General features: G+C 36.1%; 1 protein-coding gene and 1 long non-coding RNA gene across 2 annotated transcripts in view; one reads left to right on the plus strand and one right to left on the minus strand.

The window, feature by feature from the left end:
* The window catches only part of LOC145514874 (uncharacterized), a 142,615-nt gene that overhangs the window by 118,579 nt on the left and 2,084 nt on the right, over positions 1 to 21,952 (plus strand). Inside the window, exon 4 of the long non-coding RNA XR_014060521.1 lies at positions 21,100 to 21,278. This is a non-coding gene — a long non-coding RNA (uncharacterized LOC145514874). The remainder of the gene's footprint in view (positions 1 to 21,099; positions 21,279 to 21,952) is intronic.
* UNC13C (unc-13 homolog C) overlaps positions 1 to 21,952 on the minus strand; it is a 1,717,543-nt gene that overhangs the window by 9,189 nt on the left and 1,686,402 nt on the right. The gene's annotated exons all lie outside the window — the stretch shown is intronic.

The following is a 21,952-nucleotide window of genomic DNA, read 5'->3' on the forward strand; positions in this document are numbered from 1 at the left end:
TGTTATTTGTTTCAGTGCAGTTAGTTTACTACTCTTTCTGGTCTCTTTATATCCTGCCCATCTGTTGTCCATAGTTTCTCCATTGAATCAATTAAGATTGAATAATCTTAATTTGGGTGTGCCATCTGATTCCTTCTGTGACCTTGGCTAATAGAGTTAACATCTTTGATTTGCTCATAACTTTAATGGAAGTGTCTCTAGTATTTCTGCAATATTCTTAGGTCTTGAACATTGAGACAATCTTTGTGAGGGATAAGATGTAAAATATGGACAGTCACTGTTTAACAACTATTATCATGATGGATTTTTTCAGGGGAGAAAATGCTTTAAGAGGCTCTTGAAGGTTTAGTTGAAATTCACTTTTTTTTAAACAGAGAAGCAAGAAATAGCATGTGCCCATATGTGGATGCATAAAACAGAATGGTGTGTCCTGGAAACTGTGAGGAGTTCAGGATGTATGGAGCATAGATGAAGTAACAATAGGGAATGTTAAAGAAAATGTTGGTACTTTGAATGTCATTTAAAAATTATTAGACATTATCTTGGAGCTACTGAGAAGTTTTTTAAGATTTTGGCTATGGGTGGCATAGTCAAATTTAGGTTTTGAAAGAATTTGTCTCATCTGTGTAAAAGATCATTTTTTATCACTGCAATCCCTTTTGGAAAACCTCCTACTTGCATCCTATTATACCTTGAGTCAAATCCCAAAACCCAGCCCTTTGCTAGGATGCTTCTGATGATCTTTCCTTCATCAGTACTTCTGGTCCATGCTGTCTTTGGCTTAATTTCTTCAAACCTTTCTTTATGTTTGCATCAACTCAAAACAATTGTTTAGAACATCCTTCCTCCATTATCCAATGAAGGTCTGTCCAAACACCTCTACACTAAAATATTTTCTTTTTTTTTTTTACTATTCTAGAAATAATCTGTGGTTATATTTTTGATCTCCTCAAACACTATTATGGAGAAGGCAATGGCAACCCACTCCAGTACTCTTGCCTGGAAAATCCCATGGATGGAGGAGCCTGGTAGGCTGCAGTCCATGGGGTCACAAAGAGTTGGACTCGACTGAATGACTTCACTTTCATTTTTCACTTTGATGGATTGGAGAAGGAAATGGCAACCCACTCCAGTGTTCTTGCCTGGAGAATCCCAGGGACAGCGGAGCCTGGTGGGCTGCCGTCTATGGGGCGCACAGAGTCAGACACGACTACAGTGACTTAGCAGCAGCAGCAAGCACTATTATACATAGACCATGATGTTTATGGTGCCCCTTGAGTTATAAGACATGTATAACAAAGTATAAAATCCCTGGGCAATGAAACCAGACCTCCCTGATCATGAATCTGTCTGTCACACATTAACAGTTTAAAACTGTGAATTTGGATGTCCTTATTTGTCAAGTGTTGATAATCCCACCTACCTGACAACATTATAACAAGGCTAAAAAAGGATAATTTTGAAAAAATATGTAAGATATTATGTGCCTTGCACATAAGAGCTGCTGGTAAATGGATCCAGGTTTATGATAATAATAATTCTTAAGAGTATTCCAAAATTATTAAATACCTTGAAGATTCATAGAAAATTAGAGAGAAAAATCCATTGACACTATAGTTATCTAAATCAAATACTGCTGTAAGACTAAAGCAGAGTGACTAGAGTTTTCCCCAACAACTTTGGAATTCTTAGTTTCTTCAGTAAAAGTTTCTGGGTTGAGCACACTAGAGATGGAAGATTTTTAAGAGCCCTCAAGTTGAGTGTCTATTAGGGAATATTCTTTCCCACTATGACGTAAAACCTTTCGTTAACCAAGAATTCTGTGAAATGAGTTTTCTTGATTGCTAAAGGTTATATTGTTTGTTTAACTATTGTTGAAATCACAGTAAGTGAGAGACAGTGAAAATGCATCCAGGTTGTGTATTTGTCTCTGTTGTTATACTAAAGATCAGAGCCTGCTCAGTTTGTGGGTTTGTGATCCAGACTTTTATGGGTGGTCATGTAAGTATTATCATAAGCAGTCATGTAGCAATGGCTGATTTGTTTCCAGAGTAAACATCTAGAAGTGATGGTCAGGAAAGTTATTGATTCAACAAGTTTGTAAATGAGAAAAGCTTTCCATCAAAGCGCTCACCAGGAGGTGCCATTTCTTCATCTGAGTTCCTAAACTTAACCAACGTAATTTAAAGGCTTTGTGTTGTTACCGAATCTAATTTTTATTAGAAAATACATAAAACTTGAATTTGGAAAATATGTGCTCTTAGTTATGGAGGAGAAATTTTATGCTGTTTGAAAACAACTAACAGCTATAGAAATTATGCCTAAAACTTTTTTTTTAAATTTTTTTTATTATTTATTTTTTTACTTTACAATATTGTATTGGTTTTGCCATACATTGACATGAATCCTCCATGGGTGTACATGTTTTCCCCATCCTGAACCCCGCTCCCTCCTCCCTCCCCATCCCATCCCTCTGGGTCATCCCGGTGCACCAGCCCCGAGCACCCTGTATCATGCATCGAACCTGGACTGGCGATTCGTTTCACATATGATAATTTACATGCTTCAATGCCATTCTCCCATATCATCCCACCCTCGCCCTCTCCATAGAATCCAAAAGACTGTTCTATATATCTGTGTCTCTTTTGCTGTCTTGCATACAGGGTTATCTTTACCAACTTTCTAAATTCCATATATATGCGTTAGTATACTGTATTGGTGTTTTTCTTTCTGGCTTACTTCACTGTGTATAACAGGCTCCAGTTTAAAAGTACTCTAAATGCATAGGTATGATTTTCCCTTTACCAAACTGCTGCTCTCTCATCTTCCACTTGCTCATCCTAACTCTGTGCCTGTGAAGGATTCCACTGGTGGGAAAAAAACATGGTGAAAACCAAACTTAAGTACTCAGCAGTCCCCAAACAATTTTGAGGAAACGCTTGGGTGTAAAGATTTAGCAGAATATACACATTTCCTTTTTAAACAGAAAATGTGGAATTTACTGCTCAATCATGTCAAGCATAGTCTTGAGAGTTGCTCGTTGAATGTGGTACAACCCTAAAAAGTGGAATTTAAAATGTGACGGTTTTCTGACAGTTATCAGTAGAAGCAACTAGTTTAAAAGATTTTATTATTATTTTAAGTATTGTTTAGTAGTCAGGCTATTCATAATTGTTACCTGAGAACTCTGGGTTTGTGCTTCCATGGCCTGTTGTTTATACCACCCCACAGCACCCATGTTATGCCTAGTATTGTAGATAATTAGGCAGATTTTTTCTTTCTAACTATATTCCATAATGGCAGGAAACCTCTATTAATAACCCATACTTCTTATCTCTAATTCATATAATAAATAACATACTTTTTGATATTTATTAAATGGCAAATTTATATTTATTCACTGATCAAATATGGGAGCAATCCTCATTTTGCACAATTTTTATATTCTGTGATATGCCTAGATTTCAGTTCTTATAGTTTAGTTAAATAACACCCATTTCCCAATGATACATTCAAATTTCAGTTATTATGGCCTATTAAACAGGTGTCATTGCCTAAAGTACAAACTTTGCTGCTAGTAGTTTAGTCCACACATCACCATATAAGTAACTGATAGGTATTATCATCACTGATCAATTACATCACTTCTTTAAAAGTCTGGTGATTGGTAACTGTGCCCCTGTTCAGTTCACATACAACAAAGTGCATAGTTGTGTTGCTGCCTTGTTTCCTAAACCCATGTGACATTTTAAAAACCTGGATAATCAAAACAGGGAACTGGCCAGCCAAGAAAAAAGTGGAACGAAGGAACAAAAAATAATAACACTGGAGTGAAATTTGTATAGAATGTAAATGGATTAACAGAAAAAAATTACTGACCTTGGGAATATTGACATTACTGCCAATGGAGGAACCCTAGAGAGGCAGACAAGAAATTTAATGAAAGTGACCTTATTGACAAAAATGAGAAAGGTGATGAAGATGTCCTGGTGGAGGTGACATTGAAGAAAAACTTCACATTAAAGGAACTCTGAGATATGTTAGTTACAGCTTGAAAAGCCGGAAGGATATATTGTCAGTGATTGATCCAAACTTTGGAATGATAATTTGCCAAGGCACAGAAAAGATGCTCGTTCCTTATATTTATATGATGAGAAGAATAAAGCAAGCACTGTTCACACTACTCTTGATAAGATTTTAAAAAGAAATGAAATGCTTTACTTCTCAGTGTTTCTAATGTTTCCAATTATAGCATATTAAGTGAATGTTTTACTATTTTTTCATTTCCTTATACATTTCATTTCCTTATTTCTATATTTATAGCTGACAGCAAAAGATTTTGTTTCTTTTGATGAAGTATTTTAAAAAATCTTCATAGAATTATAATTTTCTCTATTATCAAGCAAGATTGCTTTGAACAGTTTCAGTTTACACAGTTATTCTTATGGTCCTACATTACTGTGCAAAGTGAAGTTTGTACATGTTTGAGTTGATTCATTTAATACGCTTGCAGTTGCTAAAACTATGGAAGCTGCTTAACTCAGTCAGATGTGTTACATCTGTGTTGTACTGTGCAGTAGATATATTTTCCCATTTGGTGGGGTTGGTTTGCTATAGCCTTGATCTGATCCATCTGACATTTGTGCATGGCAAGATCTGTTGGTTGCCAATCCCAGAATAAAAATGGAATTGAACAAAGCATCTTCAAACTGAAGAAAGCATATATCAATCAAGCAGTTATTTTCCAAACAGAAAAAAAGGCAACATAAGAGATTTCCAATTTTGATGGGATGAAATATGAAAATAATCTAATATGGAACTTTTTATTTAGCTAATTTAACAATTTTATGAGTACTTAATGAAAATTTAATCAGAGGTTATGCCTGTTACATAATCTTGTCTATTCTAAACCCATAGAAATTAGACTATTGTGCCTCAAATCAATCAACGGGGTCCTAGAATGTGTCCTTTGTCACCAACATTATTGGATCATGAATACCAACCTCTATCTGGGAATGAGTCATGCTCATGTGAGTAAACCGGTAAAGGGAAGGAGAATGAAAGAACTAATTGTTTTATTTGAAGTTCTCTTTAGAAGAGCAGCTTCTGATAAAAAACTTTCTGATAAAAGATCCTGATTACCATAAGATTATGATATAGTATTATATAATCTCCCTAATAGGGTGAATCTCTCACTTAACGTAAGTTTTGTACATTCTGTGGAGGAGTGAATAATTTTAAAAGCATTTAGTAATGATTATGCATGTAATGTTTTAAATTGATAATTACCTCCAAGTCTCAATTAGTATCCTGTAGAATATTAGACGAAAAATATCACAGCTGCTCCAGTCATTTGTACAAGTTTACCAAACTGCTTAAGCCCCTGACAAAAGAGTTTGAATCTGTCCTCATGGGACTCTGCTGGGAGCCTCAAAAAAGGTGTGGAGAATTAACGAGGAATGACCACTCTGGCAGTGTCACAGTTTAGAATCAGCTGACCTGCCCTACTGTCCTCCCACCTTCAAGTCTAGGACTCCAGGTGGGAGTCACTCACCTCCGTTCAGGCTTCTAGGTTGTTAGACATCATCCGAGATGGTGGGTTTAGAATAAACCAGGAAGTGGCTTGACTTAAACCCTGTTCCTCTTCATATCCCTTCTTGTGCTTTCCTTCTCTGATCTTTGCTCATTATCTCCATGTCATGTAACATTCATATTTGAAGTAATTTATAGTAATGATAACAATAATGGGTACAATGTTGGACTACTTGTGTGTGCCAGGCATCATGCTGAATACTTTAAGGATAAGATCTTGCTCTGATATCAGATAAAGGTAGTGTGTACATTTTACACAATGGGTGAAATTGGGCACAGATGTGAGTTTCCTGTCAAAGTCAGTAAATGGAACACTGAGATTTGGCCTCCGATCTCTGACAGGCTGCGATGTTCATGAAATAGCTTCTTTTCTACTCGCTCCCCTTCCCCCTTTCCTTTTTCATATCAAAGAGGAGAAAGTAAGCGCTGTCTTGTTGTTGTTGTTACTAATGGCATAGTCTTGCTGAACTAAAAGGCAGAAAGGCAAAAATTGAAGGAACATACAGAAGCATCTATATATCTTAAGATTATGTTTTTTGTGTGATAACACTTGGCTTTCATTTGCAACTGTTTATATTAAGTCCCACAGTAATCATTCAAATGTATGTTTAAATTAATATTGCCTTCAGGGACTCTTATGGTTTCATAGTTTTCTGTGTTTTATCCTTAAACTTACTATTGATTGAAACATTTTTATAGTGTTACTTTATATCAGTGAGTTTCCATGGCTATAGCATCCTTAAAGTGTTGCTAAAAAAATTAATCAGTGATTATTAAAAATTTGAAATGTGTCAAATCCTAGAAGTAGTTACTGAAAGTTTAGTTATCCTAAACTGAAATATTTTAGTATTGAAAAATATATAGTTTTAATGTTAGAAATAGTGTTGGTCTTGGAAACTATTTGAGCCAATATCTTTGTTTTAGAGGTAAGGGAGTTGAGGCTAAGTATCTCATATAAATTTCCATAGCTGGGCAGCATCAGTGGTGGGTCTTATTATTTTCATTGAAGTTCTCTTTCCACTGACAAACGAGCTTGTCTCTAAAAAGGTCTTCTGGAATTCACACAATGGGACAGACTGTCAATGAATAGTAGAATTTGGCAAGTAGGTAGGATGTGGATATGACAATCAGTGCTTTTTTTCTAAGTGGAAACTCAGAAGTGGCAAAAATCAGAAAACTAAACTTTCAGTTGTGACTAGTGACTAAGAATCATTTCTAATCATTATCTGTGTCACTTGATCTGTTAGCATCTCTCTTTTAAGATCTATTCATTAGCACTTGGAGAAGGAAATGGCAACCCACTCCAGTGTTCTTGCCTGGAGAATCCCAGGGACGGGGGAGCCTAGTGGGCTGCCGTCTGTGGGGTTGCACAGAGTCGGACACAACTGAAGCGACTTAGCAGCATTAGCACCATGACTGCTAGCAAACATTACTACCTGGGGGAGAATCGGATGAGAAAGGTTACTCCCATACAGTAGTATGTATTCACATCATGGAAATCACTGTTGGTAAAAGAGACAAAAATAAGATCCATTTTCAGGGATGAGAGCTTTAGGCATATCTTTTCTTCTTGGTAGTCACTGACATCAATAAACATAATAGTAGAAACAGTTAGGTGAGATAAGGGTAGGGGCTTTGCTCTGCACTCCCACCACTCAGCTTCAAATGCTTGGATCTATCAGTAACCAAAGATTTTTGAAAAGTGGCTAAGGGTAATCCAGTTTACCTGAAATGTATGACCTGAATGGATCTTCTTATTTGAAAATAAGCCGAAGAATTGATGCTTTTGAACTGTGGTGTTGGAGAAGACTCTTGAGAGTTTCTTGGGTTGCAAGGAGATCAAACCAGTCAACCCTAAAGGGAATAAGTGCCAAATATTCATTGGAAGGACTGATGCTGAAGCTGAAACTCCAATACTTTGGCCACTTGATACGAAGAACTGACTCATTGGAAAAGACCCTGATGCTAGGAAAGATTGAAGGCAGGAGGAGAAGAGGATGACAGAGGATGAGATGGTTGGATGGAATCACCGACTTGATGGACATGAGTTTGAGCAAGCTTCGGGAGTTGGTGATGGACAGGGAAGCCTGGCGCGCAGCAGTCCATGGGGTTACAAAGAGTTGGATATGACTGAGCAACTGAACTGAACTGAGCTGAAACATATAAAGGGTTTCCCCAGTGGCTCAGATGGAAAGAATCTGTCTGCAATGCAAGGGACCCAGGTTTGATCCCTGAGTTGGAAAGATCTCCTGGAAGAGGGTATGGCACCCACTCCAGTATTCTTGCCTGGAGAGTTCCATGGACTGAGGAGCCTGATTGGGGGGTACAGTCCATGGGGTCGCAAAGAATCAGACACAACTGAGTGACTAAGCACGCTAAGGGATTTCAAGAAAATAATTTCTACAACACGAGGTAACAATATCTCAAGGATTCAGGTGAAAGCATATTGCTGGAAATGATGCTCCTGAAGAAACCATAAATAATCAAATGATAATAAAAGCAAATTTCTTGAGCTTAAAAACAGCTCTGAACTTTTAAAGAATTCAATTTGTTTTAGGAAAATTGAAAAGCACAAACTATACACATATATATCCAGGTAAAAAGAGAAGAAATTGAGGAGAAGGAGAGAAGGAGAAAAGAGGAGGAGCAGGGAGAGAAAAGAAGGAATCAGAGGAAGAAGAAATGTATCCAAGAAGAAAAATGCAAAGAATTTCGGCTGGCCTATATTTTTCCTCACAAAATAAACATCAGAAGGAAATGAGCAATAGCAATAAAGTTATGAGGCAGAGTGTCTATGCTCACAGAATTTTAAATCTAGGAAAGTTGTTTCTCATGTAAGAATGAAACAAAAAGTAATTTTCAAAAATTCAAGAGCTAAGAAAATTTATTTTACACACACACACAATTTCCTCACAGAATATGACTTGGAGACATATTTCAGCCAAAAGAACCTCAGACTGGGGAAGCTGTGTTGTAGAAAGCATGTCACTGAGCAATAGCACCATTTAAATTATCAGGTGGATATCAGTTAGATACACCTTCTTTATTAGATTTGAATTTATTAGGATAAGCATAGTCTTAATTTTATATTCCCAGTGTCTAGCTCTGTATGTGCATAGTGAAGGAGCTTTATGAGAGACTGAACAGAAATTTGGATAATGTGTTTATTGAACAGGAAGGTAAGTGTTAGGAAGGGATGAACTGTTTAATGGGAAAGTAACTTTGTTTTCTAGGTTTTAGTGTTTTAGTGTTGTGTAAGTGAATCAATGGCAAAGTAATAAAATTATAGGCATACTTAATGTATTGGGTTGCCAAAAAATGTTTGTTCGGGTTTCCCATAACATCTTATGGAAAAGTCTGAGCAAACTTTATAGTCAACCCAATAGATTTTCTTTATCAAATAAACGGGTATTGATCTACATCTGACTTCGTTACACAGAAGTATTCTCTCTTGTAATACAGTAGCTACAGAGGCAAGTGACTCTCTTTGCAGGAAAAATGTGCAAATAGCTGAAAACAATTTATGTGAATAGATGACTGCTGCTGCTGCTGCTTAGTCACTTCATTTGTGCCCGACTCTGTGCGACCCTATGGACTGTAGCCTGCCTGGCTCCTCTGTCCATGGAATTCTCCAGGCAGGAGTACTGGAGTGGGTTGCCATGCTCTCCTTCAGGCTTGGGAAGATCCTTCGGGGATCTTCCCAACCCAGGGATTGAACCCGGGTCTCCTGCATTGCGGGCAGATTCTTTACCACCGAGTCACCAGGGAAGCCCAAATAGATGACTATGGACTTAAATTTGCTTTGTAGCAGCTCATGGCAAACCCTTAATTATAGAGGTTCTGGGAGTTTGGGATTGTGGGTATTCAGTTCAGTTCAGTCGCTCAGTCATGTCTGACTCTTTGTGACCCCATGGACTGCAGCATTGCAGGCTTCCCTGTCCATCACCAACCCCCGGAGCTTACTCAAACTCATGTCCATCGAGTTGATGATGCCATCCAACCATTTCATTGTCTGTCATCCTCTTCTCCTCATAAATCTTACCTTGAGTAAAATTTCAAATACTTTTAGAGATTTTATACATATTTTGCAAAATTTATTTGTAAGTATTCTACTGTTTTATTCCTATTTTAAATGAATTTCTATTTTATTTCCTATTCTAGTTAGCTATTAATTGTGTAAAGTTATGCTGCTGACTTCGTAAACTGATTTTATAGTGAACAATCTAATGGAAAATTCTTATTAGTTCCAATAGTTTCTCTATAGATTTCCCTATGCTTTCTATGGAAGTAATTGTGTTGTTTACATATAAGGACTTTGGTTTTTCTTTTTCAATTCTATTGCTTTTGAATAGAGGACAAGATAATAATCTCCATAGTTAGTTTTATATATAACATTGAGACAAAACATGTGTAGTATAAAAAGAAAACCTAACTAAACCAATTTATACATATAATTACAAAAATTCTCAATGAAATAGTGTTAAAAATGCAACCCTATCACAGAGTAGGATTTATCTTAATGATAAATGGTGTTTTAAGTATTCTAATAAATATCACTAATATCTAATAAATATCTAATATCTCATGAATTCTGAAAAAGCATTTGATAAATTTCAGTGCCCATTCATGAAAAAAATCTCTTAGTTACTCATATTTGAAGGATGGCTCCTAGCTGTGGTAAAGAACATTTCTTTTAAAACAACAACTGAATCATTAGAAATTTCCTTTCAAAACTGAAAACAAAATAAGACTATATAAAATAAGAATAAACACAAAGTCTGAAAGTTTATATAAAGGCAATGATTAAAAACAGAAAATACAGTATAGTTTCTGGAAATGGTGACATTAATTTTTTTGTAATAACTAACACTTGACAAATTGAAAAGAATGTTCCTTGAGAGATTAAAACATAATAAAGTTACATGATTTTGGATGACAATATGTCATTCTTAAAGCAGCTAGAAAAAAAATAAAAAGGTATATACCGAAATAAAGTTAATTAAAATGTGATAAAACAATGAAATGTGATTTAGGCACAAAACAATGAATAAAGTTTAAAGTTAAGGAAAAATGCCTTAAGGATATCACTTGTTTGGATATTTAGTTATAGATTTACTGCAATTTTCATCAGAATCCCAAAGACTTAATTTTTTTTATACAACCCAAAGCTAATTTGAGAAGTAATGACAATAGAAACTAAGGACAGAACTTATTAAAAGTTACTAAGAACTTTTAAAAACACTAAATGAATAACTAAGGACTTATTTAAAAAGAGAGAAATGAAAATGTATTATTCTCATAAATATTAAAATACTTTATTAAGCAACAATAAATAAATTAGTTTAATCCTGGGCTATAAATGGTCAGACAGAATAGGAGAAAAGGTCCAGAAACATAATTCCAATAAATTTAAGATATAATGGCAAAAGAATTATCAGTGGTACAGGGCAGAATTATTTAATAATTGGTGGTAGAATCAGTTACTATTTGGAGAAAAGCTTTATAGCCTTATTATATATCATATACTGTAAACAAATTTTGATAAATTAAGTTTAAATTGAAAAATCCAACAGAAAAAAGAAAATATAGATGAATTTTATTTTACATTTACATGTGGAAGTCTCCACAGGCTTACAGTTAAGGATATAAATCACAAAGGCAAACATCTGACAATATTTGTAGGTCAAAAGACATCCTGTACATGTAATCGGTTGAGTGAGAAAATATTTGCAACAAATGATATAGAGGGTTACTATCTTTAATATGTAAAAGAAACACAAATTGATCAACTCAAAAGCACCATTAAAAATGAATAAAGATTATAGACAATTCACAAAAAGAGAAATTCAACTAGTTGATAAATATTTTAAATATTTCTTTTTGTAATCAAATTAATTATATTACCTGATATATTAACAAACATTTTAAACAAAAACAACCACCTTATACTAGAGATTTTGTGGAAAAGTCTAATATTCTAATCAACTTTTCACTGGAACAAATTTTAGTTGGAAAGCTACTTGGGTATTACATGCCTTCTAGATATTCAGATCTTTGGATTTCATAATTCTGTTTCTAGAATTCTATTCAAAACATAATTCTAAATACGGAAGAAGTTTACCTGGAAATTTTTTAGTAAATTTTTAGTATTTTAAATTTACTTAAAATATTGACTTAAAATGAGAAATAAATTTAAGTATTTTGTAATTGGGAAATATATAAATTATGAATTATATGATTGGATATAAGCTTGACATATTGACAAGTTATATAAAATACTTATGTAGGTATGCTATATGAAAGGGATACATATTTTGTATAAAGCTTCTGAAGTATTCAAAATAAGGATACAATGAAGTTGCAGGAAAATAAATCAAAAGTTTAGTAAATTATAAACTTTTTCCTTTTTCATGTTGTTTTATATTTTCTATTCTCCAATATGTATCTATTACTTTTATAATCAAAACAGAAGAAACTAGTTAAAACAATGTTTTAAAACTTGTGTCCATAAATTTTTATTTCATATTGGCTAAAACACAAAATTTATCAATAAATAGGAATTTTTCACTTCTGATTATAGAGGTTGAAACAGTATATCCATATATTTTGCAGAAGAGTTTGATAATGATATTAAAAATAATTTAACCTTTCAGGATCCTACAAGTTCCCCCAGAGATGAACTCAGAAATACTTGTAAAAAAACTCAACCAGCCTAGGCATCGACCTTCTGACTTCTTTAGATGTTATCTTCTTCCTCATATTTAATTATGAAATTCTTGAAGGTACCATTCATATTTAATCACTTATTTCCAATCAAGTTTTCAATCATCTCTTGTCATCTTACAGCAAACTCTACCGGAAATTTTGAGCATCTCCAATGATCTCTCTTTAAACTACATAAATATATATCCTCTTCCAGTTCCGTGCCATTTTTCCATGTCTTTAGCTTTGACACGGTTGATTACCTCCTTGTAGTCTTATCCCCCTTGGCTTCCTTCATTGTCTACTTTCTTGATGCACTGTTTCCTTCTCCGGTTCAGTCCTTTTTGCCATCTCTGTAGCCACCTTCTTCTTTCAGTTTTTTGTTATGTGTCATTCCCCAGTAACACCCCGTGGCTCTCTGCTCTCTTTTCTCATTACCCTTTCTATAGTTTTACAGTTTCAGCTTTCATCTTTATTAAACTTTAAAAATTTATTTCTAATCCTTATCCTCATCTTCCAAATGAACTCCATTTCCAATTGTCTAACAGATATCCTTGCTAGATGTTTTCCCTCTAGTTTAATCTCATCAACTCTAAAAACTAACATATGGTGTTCTCAACCTATTGTAGTTCTCAGCATCCCCATTTCCAACCAGATGACACCATTCTTCCTGCTGTCCAAGTTCAAATCATTGAAAACCTCATGGAACTTACCCTTTCTGCTTTATTTGCTGATCCTAACCAATAAGTTCATCTTGTTCATCATTCATAACAGAGTTTATTTGATTCAGTCTGTACTTCAGTATTCCAGTCCCTTAGTTTGGAACCTCATCACCAAATCTAGATATATCCATCACCTTCCAAAAAGACATTGTGCTTTCATACACTTCTATTATATTTTATATCACTTAGCAGGACTAAATTTCCTGGCGTACAGATTTCATCTTACTACTCTTCTTCTCCTAGAACCAAGGGTTCCTGTTGTTTTGATGGGAAATTCTAAATTCCCTAAGTAACTCTTGGCTTTAGAAATACTGCCTCCATCAATTATGATCAAATTCACCCCACACTAACTCAACAATATCCCTTTCTGCAAACCTTCCATATACTTAAGTACTACCCTCCATCCAAGCTCCTACCCTCCATCCAAGCCCTGCCATCTCTATGGCTTTCCCAGTCACTCCAGCCTACGCTGTTTATTCTCACTTGCAGCCACTTCTCTGTTCTTATCCATACCACCCTTTTGGCACTTAATATTCTGCCTCATTTTATATCCTTGTGTTTATTCTACTGACTGAACTTTATTGCATCATGAAATTACACCAAGATTTAGATAGTTTTAATGTTAAATTAAAAAACTGTAATTATCTAAAAATTTTAATAATATCCACACTTGGCAAAGCTGGCAGGATAACTAATATAAAAATTAATTGGAAAGCAAGTTTTGGAGGTGATGTGCATAGAAAGAATCCAGGCCACATTCCTTAGATTTGAATTCAGGATCTACCACATATTAGCTGTGGACCTTGGTTAAGTTACTGAACCTCTTTGTGCTTCAGTTCCCTCATCTGTAAAATAAGAATAACAGTAGTACCTGCCTCACTCAATTGTTGTAAAGATTAAATGTTATTACCTGTAAAGAATTTACAGAAGCACTTATAGAAAGTCCTCTGTATTATCATTGTGGTTGTTTATTAGAATATTAAATCACTTCATTTGACCTAGAAATTTCTTTGCTATGAACCTGTCACACAGAAATATTTTCATAAATACACAAAGAAGTGCATAACTAAAGATTTCATGGAAACATTTTTATAATGGCTAAAAAAAATAGAAGCAACCTATATGTTTATAAGTAATAAAATAGTACACCATCATATATCTTATGGGATATTATTAATCCATTCTAAAGGAGGGAAATCTGTATATGAGACATGAAAAGATGTGTATGAAAAATCAAATAGCACAATAGTATGCACATCACCCAGTTTTGAGGGGGAGAAAGAAGAACGTAAATTTTACATGTGCATGATTAAAAGGTCTGGGAGAATACACATAAAAGTGCACACAGGAGGAGTGGGGTTGGCTGAGTGTATGTATTAGCTTTTCCATATACTGATTTGTTCTCAATGAGAATCTATCACTTGTTAATTAAAGTGTTTAAATATATAAAAAATAATCAGAAGAGCAGAGCAGGAAAGTACAGATAGTGAGTTCAATTCACTGATTTAAAACCCTGTGCTCTCCCTTCATACTTCACTGATGTGGCTGCCATTTTGACCAGGATGTTATCCACCCCACCAAGCAGATATCATGAACAAATGGCTGAAGACACCATGTGAGCAAGTAATAAAAGTGTTGAGGGGGAGACTGGTAATGTGCGATTGATGGGTAGATGGAGTGGTGTCCACAGTGATCTGGTAAAAGGTACCTAGGTGACAGCAGAAGACAGAACTGACTTCTTTAGGGTAATCAGTCAAGAATGCTCACCCAGCAGAATATTTTCAAGAAGCAGCAGTAAAAGGCATTAAAAAAAAAAAATCAGTTTTGTTATGGACAAGAATGAAAACAGATCCAAGAGATAACCACAGTAGTAGCTCCTAGGTTCAGAGTATATAGCTGAGAGATCGTTTAATATAATAGACTTCACTGCGGGTCAAAGGTTAAAGAACTGCAGGCCAGTGTTCTAATAGGAAAAGGTAACTCTCCCCATCACTTTGAGGAGGCTACTCTGCAGGAGGTGGGTGTACAAAAATGAACTCCTCTGCAGAAAAGGCACTGGCGCTCAGTAATATATTGCTCTGACCTTTTCATCAAGAACTGGTCTAATCTAAGGTAATGCAGTGAGAGAGCATAATAATATGGACAGAATTGTAATGGGCAGAATGAATAACATTTCAGAAAAGAAATAGAGAATAGATATGGTTCTACTTCCTAGCAAGTACAGTAAACGTAGTTAGAGTTCTTAAATTCAGGAAACCCTCTGTGTTTTCTTTTTTCCTTTTCTTTATTTACTTTAGTCTGTTTTGCTTACTGATCATTTTACAGGACTGAGTAAGACTTTGAAATCTGGATATATAAATACTGAGTTACTGTATATAATTTAAAAACGAATTAAACCTGATTTCTTCACTTGGTCACTAATTTATTAAACCTGCCACTTTACTAGGTGTTGGTGGGAGCAAAAACCCACGAAATGAGTGCACTGCACTTTCTAGTTATAGAGAAATGGAAAAAAATAGTTATCTGAAAACTGTACTTGAAGATTCCTGTAATTTTTATTCTGAATTTGTAATTAGATTTGGGTTTGACTTTGGGCTCCACTGTTTATTAGCTTTGGCACTGGGTGATCACTTTCGCATCTCTGAGACTCAGTTTCTTTATCTGTGGAGCTAAAATAATCACATCTCATTCGCCAGATGAAACGGACAAAATGAGGTAACACAGGCCAAACTTACTGTCTAACACATGTTAGGTGCTAATGAATGTTAATTCCTTTCTTTACATTTTTTCTATTTTAATTTGAGTAAGATCTACTTTATTTTTTTAAAATCCATTTTATATTTATAGCAAATATCATTATATCTTGTTTTAAAGGAAATTATTTTGACTATATTAATTTGATTTTAGTTTTGATTGACCTAAGCCTTAGATTTAATTAAGAAGAATAATTTACATATCCACTCTGTTAATGCTTATTTTCTTGGTAAACCTTGAACTTACTATTTTGACAGCTGAAGAGATATTGGCATTTTTCCCCCTAGAGAATAAACGCTTTTGAGGAGTTTTTATGTTTTGAAGTAAACACACATAAAAATACAAAATCAACTATTTGTCTGAAACCATCAGGAAAAAAGCAAAGGGGCTCAGAAGCAATTCCCAGTGACTGTATTCTTTATAACTGCCACCACTCTAACAACTTCATAAGTTCCAACAATGTTGAGAAACTCCATGGTAAGGTAGAGCATGGCAAATTACTTTTTTTTTTTTTTAAAGGAAACATTGCATCCTACTCTGATAAAGGGGCAAACATGAGAAACACAGAGAAGAGACAGAGTTCTGAAGCAATTTAAATACTAGCTTCCAGTAATCTCCCTGGTCTGATACATCCCTCACTGTGTGGCTCAGTTCTCGCCAAAGAGTTGCCGGCATTTTTACAATTCATTTCCCTCTTTGTTTAAATTATTTAAAATTAGTCCTCTGTCAGTGCCTAACACTGATTGAATTCACAATGCAAAATTTGCCACAGAACTGAATACCACTGCCCTAAAAAATGTCAAGTTCCATGTATTATATTTTCAAGTTAAAAAAAAAAAAAGTAAATGCAGGATTTGAGACTGAGGTCAAAGCCATTTCCTACAGGAAGCCCTCCACCAGCAAATAATCTCTCCTTTGATATAACTTTGTTTATAATCTACTTAAAGCTTTTAGTATTTTCTATTCTGATACAGTTATTTGTATATAAAATGCATGTACTTCCGATTAAGTAAACTATAAACTTCTTTAGGATGGGGATTTTGATAATTACTGTGTGTGACCACCATGCCTACCCCAGCACTGCAAACTACATGGGGCTTCAGTAATGGAGCACACGGGGGCAGGGGAATAGACTCTGGAGTATCTTGTGATAACCTCAAGTGGAAAATAATTTGAAATACACACACACACATACATATATAAACATATAACAGGGATTGAACCCAAATCTCTTATGTCTTCTGTATTGGCAGGTGGGTTCTTTACCACTAGTGCCACCTGAGTAGCCCATATATATAAAACTGAATCACTTTTCTGTATGCTTTGAACTAACACAATATTATAAATCAACTTGACTTGAATTAAAAAAAAAAAAGATATAGAACTAGAGCTTATTCTGGGGGAATCAGAAGTCAGAAGAAGGGGAAGCCCTTAGGATAAAGATAAAAGTGATCCCCCAAAACTTCTACCACCCCAGTCAAGTGTAAAGTATCTACAAGCAAATATGCAACTAAACTCAGAGCTGTAGCTGCTATTTTTTTTTTTCTGGTACAAAAGTACATGCAATTGAAACTCTTAGTTGTTTTTCTTAATTGAAAAATAACTGAAAGTAACCAAGTGTTAGATGCATGGTTAACTACAGTTTAGCCTATGGTAGGAAATGATGCATTCTTTAAAACTGATCCTTTCAAAGATTTTTAAATGACAACTGAAGTTTTGTATAATATTGCTGGAAAAAGCAGGCCACCGGATGATATACAGTGTGGTATTTACAATGTCAGGGCATGAATGACAATGGGGCCAGCCAGTCCAGTGTAGGATTAAGAAAAGACCAACTCCATGAAGAGATGTGCAGAGGTCGCAGATCAATGAGCTGAGGTTTGTTAAAGCATCAGAAGCAAATCAAAGGTCTGGAAGCCTGGGAATCAGGCATCTGTGTGCTGAGGGATCAAAGGACCTGTGAATAAGTGGGAAAGAACACTTGGAATTTGGTAATAAAGACAGTCAGAACACTGTATTTAGGAAGTCAGGTAGGAAATAAAACCATGCTCAGGAGTGAGCTTTCAACAGTCTATTTAAACAGAAAATTTCTTTGTGTCATTACCATTTATGTGTGAAGGAGTTTGGGAGTGAGAACGGTTATAGATCTGGACTGAAATATTAGCAAAAGAAGTGACTGTGTGTGTATGGCTAAGAATGAGGTCAGAGCTACAAATAGGATTCTGGCGGCAATTTAACTGTGGAATGACCAAAAAAAAAAAAAAAACCAGATAAAAATCTATCAATATACAGAATAAGCATGTTTTCCCAAAGTTGCTAGTAAAGTGATTTTATGAATATCAAGTAGTTTTCTAATTAAAACACAAGGATCTATTGTTTCAAATATACAATCCATATGATAAAAAAACATACTAAAATTCTGGGAAGATGGCTCAGAATAGTCAGCCTAATTTTTGAATCTTCCTATGTCCACAAAAGGACTTACAGAGAAACCACTTGGTGAAACCAGAAGACCAGGGAAAGCATTTACCATATAACTAGTGCCGAGGGGAGCCCTGAACCCCTAACCATGAGTATGCAGGAGTGACCACCAACAGCCACCAGGCTTTTGTGTAATTGATGCCTGTTTGGAAGAGAAGCAGGGGGACATCTGACAGATTTGAGAGCCAGCGAGCTCTAGAATACCCAATGGGTACTCAGTGGACAGTCTCGAGGGCCAATTTGAGATAGCAGCTGGAACTTGGGGCAGGGGGGCCCCAATCCAAGAACAGGGGAGTACACAGAGAACAGAGTGAGGACTGAAAGGGCAGGGGCACCCCAACCTCTATGCAAAGACAGTCTACAGTCATTCTATCTACTGCTTTGCCTAAGGCGTGGGACTTGAGTCTAATCAAGCCTCTGGACCCAGTGGCTGATATGCAGGAACACAGGAGAATATGCTGAATCACACTGTACACCTTCAATTGGGAAAATCCAAATGGTGGGAGAATATAATCGAGCAACCCATGTTCTTCAAAAGATAAATTGTAAAGAAAAAAGATGGAGGAGGAATTTACAAATCAAAGGGAGTTAAAAGGCATCCAAATTGAAAAGAATGCAGGAGATGAAAATTCTCATGTCTAATGAAACATTCTTGGGTATAAAACTAGAAAGAGATACTAACAACTAATTACTATAAAAGTCAAGATAGTGGTTACCTTTGGAGGAGGGGTGAGGGTGTGACTGGGGCAGGGAGCACGGAGAAGCTTCTGGGGGGCTGGCAAAGTTGTCTTTGTTGAGCTTTGTGGTTCTTACATTCATTTAATTTGGTTCTCTTCATTTATTTTACAATAAAAATGTAACAAAAAACTGTTAAAAACATACTCTCAAAGTAAAAACACAGTTTTAAAACATGCTACCTGCTTGATGATGGAACAATGGGAGACACTTAAAGGCTATTCCTGGATCTCATTTCTGTGAGGTTGGCTGCAAGTGGGAGCATGCTTTTGCTACTCTCAGCTTGCTTTAACCCCATCTCACTTGCAGTCCAGTGAAATTAATCTATTGTTTTCAGTGAAAGCTAGAAACAATTGTGTTCATTATTCTGAGTGGTGTGTTAAAGAGCTATTGTGGCAATTAAGGTGTTTCCAGAAGTGAAGTTGTCCCCTCTACCTCCAGGCTGCAAAGCTCCATGGAAACTACCTATGGCTTAGCTGCCTTTGGATGCTTTCTTGGTCCTCAGAGGCCAGTAAGGAGCTAATCTCAATAGCCGTTAATTGACGGAGAAAGAACTGCCTGTTGAGTGTAAACTCAGCTGAACCAGCCAAGAAAAGGGCTAGTGAGGAGAGCAGGCATAAGACCCGGAAGCCAGCTGAGGGATCAAAGAAGAGAAGTAGGGTGGGAATGCAGGTCAACCCTCTCACTGATGGGGGGAAGGACTGCAAATCACAATAGACTGCAAAGACCAGGCACTTCTCATCCATACTGTGTCTTAACTTTTGCTTCCATGTCTCCTCTGCGAGGGGGAATGGTCTTAAATGGACGGTCGTAGCCCTGGAATGGCACCTGGGTGACTCTATTTCCTTCTGCCTGAGGTTATAATTGAACAGCACTGACAGAACTCATTTAAGGTGGAGGTTGGGAGGAAGGGAGGTGTCTGGATTTTTCCACTGTATCCTCAAAATGAAAGAGCACAGTGATAATGATCAGGAAGTCTTATACTCTCTGTGATTACCAAAACTTTTACTATTGTTTTCTGGGGACAGTCGGTGAAAGCCAATTAATTTTTATTAGCTATCTGTAGAAGACAGGGATACAAATAAGGCAATTGCTATACCACTTTGCTCAAGGTTTATGGTTTTTCTTTGATTCTCTGCTTGTTGATGACTATACAATTCCTACCCATCCGTCAATGTCAAGCTAGGTCTTTGTTCCTCCAGTGTCTTCTTGGCTCATTCCTACCATCAAGTGCCCTCTCCCTCCCCTAAACCCACAGCATTGCCCTGTGATAAACCTGGTTTGGATTATTAAGTGATTTTGTTAGTGGCCTATTCCCCTCGGAGGTTTTCTTCTTAATTTTAGAAACCCTGTTACATTGCCCTCTGGACTCTCTGTAGCATCTAGCCGAGTTCCTGACATGTAGATCATTAAACTGTGTTGTTTATTTGACTTATTTAACTCACATGCATTGCATCACATGCCAAGCATTTCTTGAAACTAACAAATTAATTGCTAGAAGGAATGCAGTAGTTCACGCTAACCTAACCCAATCAGTTTAGATGACAGATGACCCGAGAGCAGGATTGAAGTGTTAAGTGTTATGTTCCCAACATTTAGAATAGTGTTTGGCCCATGATAAACACTTAGCTAACATTAGCTACATGAATGAATAAATGATCAATCTATGGAGTTTAATTAACGTATAAAAGAAGTGAGGTGTTTCTTTCTCAAGGAGAGAAAAAAAAACTTGTATAAGAAAAAAATGATCAGATGACAAGGATGTTCCAGATTTAGAACTGTTGTTTATCCATAAACACTTAAAAAAATAAGGCGCAAAAAAGTAAACTGTAATGAGTATTGAGGTGTTACAGTTATTATGTAATCAGAAATATGAAAGTTCTCTATGGATGAAGAAATCTCAGAGGCATTTTATAATGTAATCTGCCTGAGCTCATCCTGTTCTCAAACTAGACCTTATGTTTCTGACCCTTTGGCCTGCTCTCCCCATAACCTGAACACAGCCTAACTCTTTGCCTTCAGTGATATGATACTGTGTTCATAGAAAGTCCCTGCCTCTCTAAAGCATATACTTCTGCTGAGATCCATCTCTACACTTCTCTTTTTCACACAGTTCTCCTTGGATAACAACTTTGTTCCTCTGGGATTTATAAAGGTCTGGCTCTAATGGGGTCAAGGAGCAGTCCAGAACCATCTACATTTCCACACTAAGATGTGCTGCTTTGAACTGACCCTCTAACAGCCCCATGCTTACCTCTTATGCTCTGGTGAATCAGACCAAGACTTACTCTGGTAAGAATAGTGTCCATTATTCTCCTTGGCTCAAAGCATTTAATAGAACAAAGGGTTAAACAATGATTATATATTTGCTAAGTTACACCTATAAAATCTCTTCCTGAAAACAAAAATAATCAAAACACTCAATTACTTTAAAAGCAAGAGAGAAAATTAATCATTTTAAAGTCTCTAATTTAAATAGTATATATATTTAATGTTCAAGTTTATTTGCAATGGTTGAAGAGAAGTTCAGTTCAGTCAGTTCAGTCGCTCAGTCTTGTCCGACTCTTTGCAACCCCATGAACTGCAGCACACCAGGCCTCCCTGTCCATCACCAATTCCCGGAGTTTACCCAAACCCATGTCCATCGAGTCGGTGATGCCATCCAACCATCTCATCCTCTGTCATCCCCTTCTCCTCCTGCCCTCAATCCTTCCCAGCATTAGGGTCTTTTCCAGTGAGTCAACTCTTTGCATGAGGTGGCCAAAGTATTGGTGTTTCAGCTTCAACATCAGTCCTTCCAATGTACACCCAGGACTGATCTCCTTTAGGATGGACTGGTTGGATCTCCTTGCAGTCCAAGGGACACTCAAGAGTCTTCTCCAACACCACAGTTCAAAAGCATCAATTCTTCGGCACTCAGCTTTCTTCACCGTCCAACTCTCACATCCATACATGACCACTGGAAA

The sequence above is a fragment of the Giraffa tippelskirchi genome, chromosome 7 (assembly GCF_054371585.1).
Source record: "Giraffa tippelskirchi isolate mGirTip1 chromosome 7, T2T-mGirTip1v1.2.pri, whole genome shotgun sequence".
In the NCBI taxonomy this organism is placed as follows: Eukaryota; Metazoa; Chordata; class Mammalia; order Artiodactyla; family Giraffidae; genus Giraffa; species Giraffa tippelskirchi.